This window comes from Camelus ferus, chromosome 10 (assembly GCF_009834535.1).
Source record: "Camelus ferus isolate YT-003-E chromosome 10, BCGSAC_Cfer_1.0, whole genome shotgun sequence".
Taxonomy (NCBI): domain Eukaryota; kingdom Metazoa; phylum Chordata; class Mammalia; order Artiodactyla; family Camelidae; genus Camelus; species Camelus ferus.
In genome coordinates this window covers 44,242,479-44,254,133 of record NC_045705.1, presented here as the reverse complement: position 1 = coordinate 44,254,133, position 11,655 = coordinate 44,242,479, and the positions used below count along the sequence as shown (strand labels likewise).

The window sequence follows — 11,655 nt, the reverse complement described above, 5'->3', positions numbered from 1 at the left end:
AGCTTTATGCTTCATTTTCACAAGCAAAGTGATATAGATGATGCAGACTTTTTTTTTTTTTTGGCAGAAATTATCTATAGATGATGCAGACATTTTTGGGCAGAAATTATCTGCAGTGACAGAAATGTTCCATGTCTACAATGTCTTGTGTAGTTGTCACCAGCCACATGTGGCTACTGAGCACGTGAAATGTGGCTAGTGCAACTGAAGTATTAAATTTTACATTTTATTTATTTTAAACTTAAATTTAAATAGCAGGTAGCACTACTCTCTGTGGCACCATGGCTGCTTCTTTAAAGGACTGGCCACTAAGAGGACCTGAGAGCCATGAAAGGGCCCGGAGGAAGTGAAACCCAAAAGTGGGGGTGACAGCAATAGCGATCTAGTGCCCAGATATTGGCTCTTAAATACCATCCTCTATGAAAAGGAACCAGAGCTCCTTTGAGAAATGACTGATTCAAGGGCTGGGCAAGGAAAATATAAGATGAAACTGGAACATCTTGTTGAATCAGAAAGCAAAGATGTTCAAAGAATAATGGAGGTTGGGGTGTACAGGTATTTGGGGGAGTAGAGCTCAGTGATAGAGTGTGTGCTTAGCAGGCACGAGGTCCTGGATTCAATCCCCAGCACCTCCATTAAAAGAAAAAAAGAGTAATGGAGACATGATGAAAGGAGACAGAAGAGTTCTGGTTTTGGTCCAGAAGGAATAAGTATTCTAAACTCTATTGCTTTCTCTGACTACAGCTAAAAATCCTGGATAGAATGTGTAAAGCAACTATCAGAAGACTCTGGGAGGGGGATTGGAGCAGGATGACTAGATAGGGAGCCCAGACTTTGAGGGACCGCCTAGCAGTGTATCTCCTGGGTTGCTTCTCTTTTTTCCTCCTAGACAGCCTGTCTTGGGCTCTCGGACAGCGTGAAATCTAAAACTAAACCTAGGTACCAACAGAAAAGGCTTTGAGAAAAGCCCATGCTTTCTAGCCTGAGGACTTGGAGGAGGGAATCCTGTGAACAGAGGTCTTCTGATTTTCACCGGCTTCCTCCAGATGAGAGCCAGCAAGGAAAGAGCAGACCTCCCCTCCCTATCAGTGGCAGCAGCAGTGGAAGTGGCCCTTCTAGGGTGAAGCTCTTGGGATTTCTCCCCACCCTGTACCAGGTGAGCTCCGGCAATGAAGGGGCATCTCTCCCCCAACTTCAGTATGGCGAAGGTGGCTACTATGGGGCTGAGCCCTTGTGAGTTTCTGACATATACCAGATGAGCACCAGCAACAAAGGGGCATTGCTGAAATACTCCTGCTGTAGCCAGCAAGTCAAGAAGGTTATAACTGCCTGAGTTGAAAAGGTTCAATCCTTTATCAGCCCCGTAGAGAGTAGGGAAGAAGACAGAACACAGAATAGAAAATAATATTGGTATCTGGGTACAACCATGGAACAAGGAAGCCTGCCCCTCTCTACTCTACCCTAATACAGTGTACTCCCCATCTGGCTCTGTTGTAGACAGCTGCTAACTGAGATGCAGCCTGGAGGCAAGAAAGCATCAACTGTTTCCCACCTCAGGCTTTTATTTTGCTCAGCAGAGGCCAAAGTGGCATATAATGATTGGAGTGGGAATTAGTTACAGTGGCAAGACTGTTGCTAAGAGACAGAAACCAAAAGAGTGGTGTCTGCATTCAAGGATCATGAACAAGACTTCTGGCTTTGGCCCTTAGTCCACTGTCACTGCTAACATACTAACAGACCAGCAGCCAACGGCTGGTTTAAGGGTTGTTATTGCCAGAGAGGTCCCAAGCTTGCAAAATAGTGTCTTGAAACTGATCAGCTTTTCTTCCTTCAGTCCCTAGATGCCAGAGCTCAAACTAATAGGAGAGAACTATTAAAGTGGTTTAGCCTTCAGAATAAGAATTCCTCTAGAATATACCTCCCTGGAGTGGCCAGGAAGGCAAAGAACAGTCGGGTTTCTGTCGCTTGCAACTTAAAAAGCCTTTACTAGTTCCAGCTGAAATTTGGTTTTCTTTTCCTGGCCAGGCCATCTCAAGATGACTTATGTATATATTTCTCCCATATATTCCCAGCCCCGAGATCTCCTCCGTGGGTCATCCTTCCAAGTTTATCCCAGCCCCGAGGGTAGAACTGAAAGCAGAGTGGAGTGGCAGGGGAAACCATATTCTTTTTGGATCCAGCTGACATCTTGCTGTTCCAAGGCTGGTGCCTTTTTCCCACCCCTAGATATACCCCAGCTTTAATAAAGTTCATCACCATTGATCGTACTTTCCGTGTTATGTGTTAAAATGAGTGTTTGAACCAGATGAGTATCCAAGATTTTTCCAGATTCCTCTGGGGCATGGGACTCAGGCATCTCATTAACGAAAGCGCACCCTATTTAAGGAGCCATGGCATATGAATGGGTCCCTCTAATTCTCTGGCACAAAGCCATGCTTGTAGTAGGTTTCTTGGTGACTATTCCATTGATCACTAATCTGGGGTAAAGCCAACGTAGCTAAACCTTTCCCTGTATAGGATGATTTTGCCTCACTGTTCTTGCCTTGGGCTGTTGTAGTCTTTTGATGAAGGTTTTAAATTAACAAGCTCATTTCACATCTAGAACTAAGACAACCCTTCCTGTTCTCCCCACTCCAAATGAGGACAATTTCATCCCTATCATTCCAAGATCCCTTGCCCCCAAAAGCTCAGATACCAATTAGCCTCCATTAGAGATTAATAAACAATACAATAATGACAGATAAAAAGACTAAGTCTGTGGCTGAGAGAATCACTTTAATTAATTTAATCCCGGCTGAAAGATCAGCTGTGCTCAGGCCTACTCACCAGCAGGGCCCATTTATCCCAGTCTGTGCCTTCCTCGAAAACCAGGGCATGCTCGGGAGCCGGCACTTAAGCAACAATGAGAAACAGATTGTACTGTCAGGCTTCATTAAAGGTCATCATTAGTATTCCAATTTGAAGACAGTTGCTCCAGTTCAACCTTTTACCAATTCTTCCCTGGTGCATTGTGAAGTTTGGTTCAGCTGTGAAACGGAAAGATTCTCCCCGGGCTCCGTTGGGATGGGTAGCATTTGATGCCTGTCGCGCTGCAGCTTAAAGGGCAAATCCCCCGGCGAAGTGACGGTCGGAGACTCTATTTGAAAATCAAGTCATGTGCAGCTGCCTAGAATCCAGACCTTTCAAGGAATGGAACTTTCTAGGACTCAGCCCTAGCCATCAGGAATAGGGTGGCGTTGTCATCCTCCCCAGGAGTATATTTCAACTGTTCCCTTGCAAAAGAAAAGCTGAAAAAGAATTTTTAATGGAACCAGAGTGAGTGACAACTAGGAATCACCATCGAAGTGGGAAATAGCTCTGGGCCCAAGGCTCCATGGAAGGTCAGGGAACTACCCTGCCTGGGAGGCCTCTAAATGCAACAACCCTCAGAGCCCAATCTCAGCGGGCTTTGGGGAGACAGTTTTCAGACTGCTCATTTCACAGAGGAGATGAAATTTGCATTTTCTCTCTCTGCAATCTGCCGATTTTTAACAACTTTTCCTCTGCTGAAGCAATTTTTATTTTTAGGTGATTGTGTGCACTGGGATAAAATTTTACACGCATTTCACCCTTTTTGTTGGTAAGCAGAGCAACAGTCTATAGTCTGCCTGTTTGGGGAATTAGGTCATCTCTGCAGGTGCTGCTCGTCACCTGGCTTCTCTGACTCATTCCTCTCAGGGCTTTTCAGTTGCTTATTGGATTGTTAGTCTTTGATCCCTTCCCTGTGCTTGTCTCATTTTATTTGGTGCCGGTCTATACTGTTCCTTTTGAGAACTAGAGTCTCTTTTGCACTGGATTCCAATCTCCAAATGAATGTGCCCCCCAGAATCAATCTCTATCCTTTCCTTCCTTTCTTGCTGCTTCTTTTCTCTCTGTCTCTGTGTCTGTCTCTCTCTCCCTCCCTCCATTCTTAACTCTTTCTTCTTTCAGGTTGGTAAACATCTAGAGCAATAAAGCTAAAATAGGGAAATAAGTGGAAAACTCTGTGCCTCAACCACCCGTGTCAACATACACCTGATGTCCAGGGTGGTACAGGTGACAAGGTCTCACTGGGGACGTTTTTAACAAAATCAGCCGGAAAACTAATTTTTAAGTAGTTGTGCTTGTAAATGAGTCCAATGAAGCCTAAATCTGCTTTGTTGCAGTTGCTTCTGTTTCTGTTTGTGTGTTTTCTGAAACTCTATGTTATGTTATGTTTGTGTGAAGTTTAGATTAGCAGATACAAACTACTATGTATAAAATAAACAAGGTCTTAATGTATAGCACAAGGAACTACATTCACTATCTTGTAATAACCTAAAATGAAGCTCTATATTTTGAATGGTCCATTGTTAACCATAGGATGAAGTCTTAACCTAATATTCGCAGACCCATCTGCTAAACTCTACTAGGACCTTCCAAGCTCTGCCCATGTCAGTGTTGCCTTGTGGCTTTCTCGGACTCTTTCTCCCCGAATAGAAGTGATAGCAGCTTCCTCTGTGCCCTGTAGCTCCAAAGTACATCCTGGATGATGGCGATTTGAACATGTCATTCTAGCTGCCCGTCTATATGTCTGTGAGTGCCCTGCGGGTGAGACGGATGGTTGTTGTTGTTTCTTTTGTTTTTTAATCCTGTATCCTTAGCACAGGCCTGGCACAGAAACAACATACAGTAAAGATTGACTCAGAGAAATTATACTCAACGCATGGCCCTTGGCCCTCAGTTCACACGTCCATCTTGTTCACTGCTGTATCCTCACACCCGCCAGAGTGCCTGGGGATGTGGTAAATGATCAAATGATAGATCAAATCGCTTTGGACTTCCTTCTTCATCCCACAAGACTCTTTCCTCCTGGAATGTAAAGGCAAGGATCATATTTTAAGTCCCTCATCTCTGCCCTGTAGTGATATTGATAATAAATGGAAATCTCTGATATTTGCACTGCAATCTGTGGTTCACAGAACCTGGCCCTGTAACCTGTCCTGTTGGATCTATGTTTTCAATGCCTTTTAGAAGCAGTGGTGAAGAAAAATGATGCTGTTTGGTTAGATAGATCAATTAGTTGACAAGTACTGGCTGCCTAAGAGCAGGTGCATAAATATTTATTGAATGAACAAATTAATGAAGTATTTACCTCATGATCTGAATATACAGCTCTGAGTTAGGGGTCCTGGAAAATATGTTTTTAAAAAGTATAAGATATAAATCTTTACAAAATAGGCTCACGCAGCTCTCAGCCACCCTGTTTGTGTCCTGCCCTTCTGCCCAGTAGGTCCCTACTGCCTCCATCCACCTGGACATCCATGCTCTCTGTGGTTACAAGTCCTACCAGTCATGCAGAGAAGAGATCCAATAAGTCATTTCTACTTTAGTGTAAATTTTATCTTCTTTGCATATCAGGCTCTGAAGAAGGGCATTGGCAGCAAGAACATTTTCACACCAGTGTGCTGTTTGACTTCTAATGAGTTTTCCAAATCGGAGTTTCAAGGATTCTCTGAAAACGCCCGAGTTTTGGTTTTAGGGCTCACTGGAAATAAATGTGAATCCCAGAAATAAATATCATAGGGAAGTCCAAACATCCCTACCTACTAGACCTTTCCTCAACTGCAGAGGTTTTGCCTGCTCAAAACCTGCATGTCATATGAATGGGATGAATGAGAATTTGGAACTTCTTTTGGCTCCTTCTTGGAACTCACTGGTGATGTCTGACTGCCCATGCTATGCTCCCTTTGAGACCCAGGGAGGTCTTTTCCAGATGGCAGGCTCAATTATTCTTGGAAAATGCTTTAGGGTCGAGCTCCCTGGAGTAGACATTTATCATTATTTGGCTACCCAGCATTTAGTCCCATTACTTCAAAAAAATTTATTAAGACATAATTGATATAGGAAAAAACCTGCACATGTTTAATAAATACAATTTGTCGAGTTTGGACATATATATACACTCATGATACTATCAGCACGGGCAAGGTAATTAGCACATCCTTCATCTTCAGAAGTCTTCTTGTGTCCCCATTTTTGGTGGTAAGAATGCTTAATGGGAGATGTGTCCTCTTAATAATTTTTTAAGTGCACAATACCATGTTGTTAACTGTAGGCACTGTGCTACGCAGAAGTTCTCTAGAACTTATTCATCTGTCATAATTGAAACTTTATACCCATTGAACAACAACTCCCATTTCCAGTTCCTGGCAACCACCATTCTACTCTCTGTTTTTTGGTTAACCAGTCATATAAGTGGAATCCACTGGTATTTGTCTTTCTGAGACTGGCTTATTTCACTTAGCATAATGCCCTCCAAGTTTATCCATGTTGTCACAAATGATAGGGTTCCCTTTCTTTGTAAGGGTGAATAATATTCTATTGTATGTATATGCCACATTTTCTTTATCAGTGCGTCTGTTGATGGACATTTGGGTTGTTTGTGTATCTTGGTTTTTGAAAATAATGCTCCCTTGTACATGGGAAACCAGATACTTCTCTAAGATCCTGTTTCAGTTTTTTTGAACAAATACCCAGAAGTGAAATTGCAGGATGATATGGTAGTTCTATTTTAATTTTTTAGAGGAAACTCCATCCTGCCTTCCATAGAAGCTGCACCATTTTACATTCCCACCAACAGTGTACAAGGCTTCCAATTTCTCTGCATCCTTGCCAGTACTTATTATCTTTTATTTTTTTGATAATAGACATCCAAACTGGGGTGTGAGGGGATATCTTATTGTGGTTTTGATTTGCATTTCTTTCTTGATCAGTGATGCTGAGGACTTTTCCATGTACCTGGTGGTCATTCGTATGTCTTCTTTGGAGAAATGTCTATTTCCTTTGCCCGTGTTTTAATCAGGTCATTTATTTTCTTGCTATTGAATTGTAGGTAGTCCCATGTATTATTTCCTCTCCAGACACTTCCCTTTTGTATGTAGTCTTGGTAGAAGGTAGTAGCTAGCTCTTACCCCAGAAGCCCAAAATGTCCAGATTTCACCCTCCATCTCATATGCAAAAGAATAGACGTATGACTTCCCTTTGATCAATGAGACACCTCATCTTCTGTGGGCATCTAATATCTATCTAACAAACTCCATTTTCTTTCTAATATAGCCAGAGTCTGTTTTGTTGCTGCAATAAAAAAAAACCCTAGTGATACTCCTTGCAAGTTCACTTTCCATCTGCCTCTCCCGCTTTAGATTGCCCTGTGAAGACAATGGTGTATGTGTCAAATGTCTGAAGGAAAGGATGCAAGCAAAAGAGACCTGAGCTAAACATCACGTTTGTGGATTCTCAGACCTCAGTTTCTCTCTGAGTGCCTTTGGAATAAGAATAAATGGACTTGTGCTTTACCACGTACTTAGTCAAAGCCCTATAATCATTAAAGGCTGTGATTGGGAAATCTGGAATAGATTATGTCCTTTCAACCCTATCCTTACTGGATTCATGTCTCGCTGCCTTCCTGAAGTCTTTTCTGAAGATTGGGCCCACACTGATATTCATTATATGGCTACCAGATACAGTGCTACAGACATTTAACTGAATTATTCTTAAATAGATTAATGTTTCAGTATTTTTCTTCTTTTTTCCAACTCTGTTGTGAGCTCCTCAAAGACAGAGACCACACTTTGACTCACATTCCCCTAAAAGATATTCAAACAGTAATTACTAATCACTCTCTCACTGAATTAAATCAAAAAGATGGGTAATCTAAAAGTAGAATAAACTGTGGCTTATTCATCTATGTAGCTGAGTTCTAGTAGTTTCTGAGACAGTTTGTCCTCAATAAATTTTTGCTGCATGAATGAATGAATGAATGAATATCAGTTGCATCTTTCTATCACAATGCGACTCCACACCCGTGACAGTGGAGAATGAGCTTTGTAGTAAAACACTGAAAAACAACAACAGGTTAAAATAAGGTCTTGTCTTGTTTTCAAATAATAATTCTTTGAAACTGACAGCAATCTGAACAGTTCCACTGGACGCCCTTGACATCAGTGTCACTAAACATGAGATGTTTATAACCCAACTTTCACATAACTTAACATCAGTGTTTCTGCCTGGTTGTACAAAACAGAGCAAGAGCTACAACACACCCAGTGGAAGTTACAGCACAGTCAGACCGCAGGCTAGGGCCCATATGGCAGAAAGATTTAAAAATTAAGGAATGTGGCCACTGCTGAAAACCAAGATTGAGATTCTTAATTTTATAATATGTACCATGTTTTAATAACATTAATCAGTATAAAATCTTCTATGTTGCCTAAGTCATGAACGTTTAAAAATCTGCCCTCGATTTGGCCTTTTGACATGACATGGTAGAGTAGAAAGTAATTGTTCTAGACCAGAATGCCTAATTCCATTTCTGGCTCTAACACTTACCTGGTATGTACAATAGGCAGGTCACGAACCTACTGGAGACTTGTTTCCTCTTCTGTAAACTGGAGATGACACTAAAACCCACTCCACGGAGTCATTGTGAGTGTCCAATTATGCAATATGTGATGCAGAAGTACTTTACGTATTAAGAATATCATGTTGGCTGATCTGTGTGGCAAGAACAGAAAATCAATTTTAAAGCTTAAATCTGGAAAGAAGGTGTTGGCTTTCATAACTGAAAAGCCCTGAGATGGATAAGACTCCAACAGTCTTTTCTCTACAGCCTCAAGATAGCTGTATACACTGGGCTACATACAGGCTTTCTTTTTCACATTCTAGGGGGAAAAAATGATGCTTCCCATATCCTTCAAACAAAAGTTCTAACTTTTACTGTGATTAGACGGCTCCTGAATAAAGGCAGATCAAGATTATCCAAATTGGCCTAGAGGTATCAGGGCCATGCCTAAGACCAAAAGATGAGGTCAGTACTACCCAGAGTACATAGATGCTGGCCAATGAGTGATGTATTTCCAAAGAAAAATTAAGAATTGGGAAAAAAAATGAAATAAATGCTGAGTGGGCACAAGTCTCTCCATTGTATGACTGGCACAACTTTATATTCTGATGGATGTTAGTAGCATAGCTCAGTTTGGTATACATCTGTGCATTTAATCTCTTCTACAGTTTTGCTTTTAAGATACTTAAGTGTTTTTAAATCATAATATTTCCGTCCTTCCTTTTTGTTACCATCTCTCAAATTACTGAGTTTACTCCCATGATGAGTCATATTACACATTTAATGTGTAATATATGGAAGAGCTTAGGAAACTGCAAAGCACTGTGCAGACGGCAGATACTTCTCCTTGCTACTTTGCTTTTCAAAATGGTCCTTTGACTTTGGGGATGCTGGCTAGCATGTTAGGCTCGTGTGATTCTCTGGATAATCAAGTTCCTTGGAAACTAGATTTATTCTTTAAATATAAGCTTTATAGTTCCTGGGGGAGAAAAATCCTCAGCCCAGCTCTTATTAGACAATCTAGCCTCAGGCTTTTCTGAAACAGGTGGCTCACTGGCTCTTAGTATAATTGTACTAGTCATTTTTGTCACAGTTTAATTTGTATGACGATTTACAGTTCACAGACTTCTTGAAAAGAGTCTAAGAGCAGTGGATGGATGTTGGAATTTTGTAGATTTGGGGCCTAAGGGTCAGACCCCTGAGTGAGTGGCGTGTCTAGTTTAGACTGAAAACCATCATAAGCAAAGTTCCTAGTAGCGTATTTATTTAAGATCTAGATCTTCCCTAAATCTTTATTTCTTTCTAAAATTCCTAAATATCATAAGGCTTAAGACAAAAGCCTGCAGCTTTATAATCATCGCATGATTTTACATACCTGAGCTTATTTGATTCTCACAACCTCTTTTGAGATGGGTAAGGATTATTAGCTTTACTTTAGAGATGAGGAAACTGAAGCCCAGAAAGGACAAAGGACTTGCCAGAGGTCAAATAGGAAGTGTCAAGTCCACATCTTTTGATTCCAAATTCAATGCTCTTTCTGCAACAGCATGGAGTATACATTTGGAAATTTATGGAGATGACAACAAAAATATCAGATTCCTTTTGGACGCTAGGAAAGTAAGCACTTAGAATCAATTAGTAAGATAGGAATAGAATCTTCATCCTTGGGGAGTTTTACAAGTCAGAAGAATCTCCAGCTTAATCCAAACAGAGGCTACAGGAAGAGCTTAGTGACTTAAAGTCTCCTCCAACTCTTATGTTCTGGAATTCTGGAATCCATATTTCAAAGGCAGATCATCGTTCCAAGAGCTTTGATTACACTGTCAGGAATAACTTACCCATATTAAACCATCTGTTTCTGACAACTGGCATGCTTTACTAACAATTAAGTCTACTTTTGAACCATGACTATGGAAGGAACTAATGTTCTCAGGCAGTCCATCTTATCCAGGAAAAAGAGGCTAATACCAAACAAATGAATTCCTGTTGGCTCTGTAGGAAGTGTGTGATCCCCTCCCTGCAATTTTAACAGAAAAGGCCATCCAGTTTTAAAGTGAGAAATTTGGTTTGCAGATGAAGTCATTCTTGTGACCACTAACCATAGTTACTCTGTTGTTAACCATGCCTCTTTTTTTTTTTAACCATGCCTCTCTGAGTAAGAGTAGATTTGATTTTAATCGCTAGTTTTCCTACAAAGAACATATTTTCGTTTTTTGTTGTATAGTCCTATATATGTAGTCCTTGCAATTCAAATTACACCATGTATTTCATTACCAAAGCATAATTAATTTAAGATAGTAATTTTGATATCCATTTTTGTAGCATCTTAGAAGACTAAATGATGATTTTGTAATAAGCAGAGCTAATTAAAGTAAATGGTTTTGAAGTTACTGTACAAGATGATCAATCTTGTAATGTGGAGTCAATGTAATTTGGAGCTATTTTTGGGGGCTTAAGGTGAAGTTATTGTATGGGGGTTATTTTTTGTTGTATTAGCATAACAAAATTATTGCCAAAATTACAGTATCTTTGAATAAATACTTGCATTTTGGATGTTTTTTCTTAATAAGCATATGTAATTATTTTAACACAGCAAGCACATGCTTATTTTAAAATGTAATTACTATGTTTTCATTGAATTTCATTCATTTGCACATAGCTGGATTTGTACCAAAAAGAATATGAAGCAGAATGCTATCTCTTAATTTAAAAAAAATTTTTTTTTAATTTTTAAAATGGACTTTATTTTTTATTTTATTTTTTTTAACATTTTTTATTGAGTTATAGTCATTTTACAATGTTGTGTCAAATTCCAGTGTAGAGCACAATTTTTCAGTTATACATGAACATATATATATTCATTGTTGCATTTTTTTTTCTTCTGTGAGCTACCGTAAGATCTTGTACATATAAAAACGATGGTTAGATGCCATGAAGTAGGTGGCAATGCCTTAACCGTATGCATGTTGTCAGGCCCGAGGGCCTCTTCCATCCTTGTCAAGGGGAGTGCTAACCTTCTCTCCTTTCATACAATACTAAAAAAATTTTTAAATGTGTATACATAGAGTATTTCAGATCAACAAAAGAAACTTAAAATATTGTCAGCTAACTTTACTCTCTTCTTTTTGTGTCCATACAATTTGGGAGTAAACTTAAGTCTTTCCACTTTTCAGTTCCCAAACAAATTCTTGATTCATTCTGAATTTGTCCAGGCAAGTAGGTGGTAGGAATCTATCTGATCTGCTAGTTAATAT

The 11,655-nt window shown here is 40.0% G+C and overlaps 1 non-coding gene across 1 annotated transcript; it reads right to left on the bottom strand.

Annotated features, from left to right (window-relative positions):
- Window positions 1-11,311: 11,311 nt before the first annotated feature.
- LOC116666723 lies at window positions 11,312-11,437 on the bottom strand. The gene has a single exon (XR_004323624.1). It is a non-coding gene; the product is annotated as a U6atac minor spliceosomal RNA (small nuclear RNA).
- Between the last annotated feature and the right edge of the window lie 218 nt (window positions 11,438-11,655).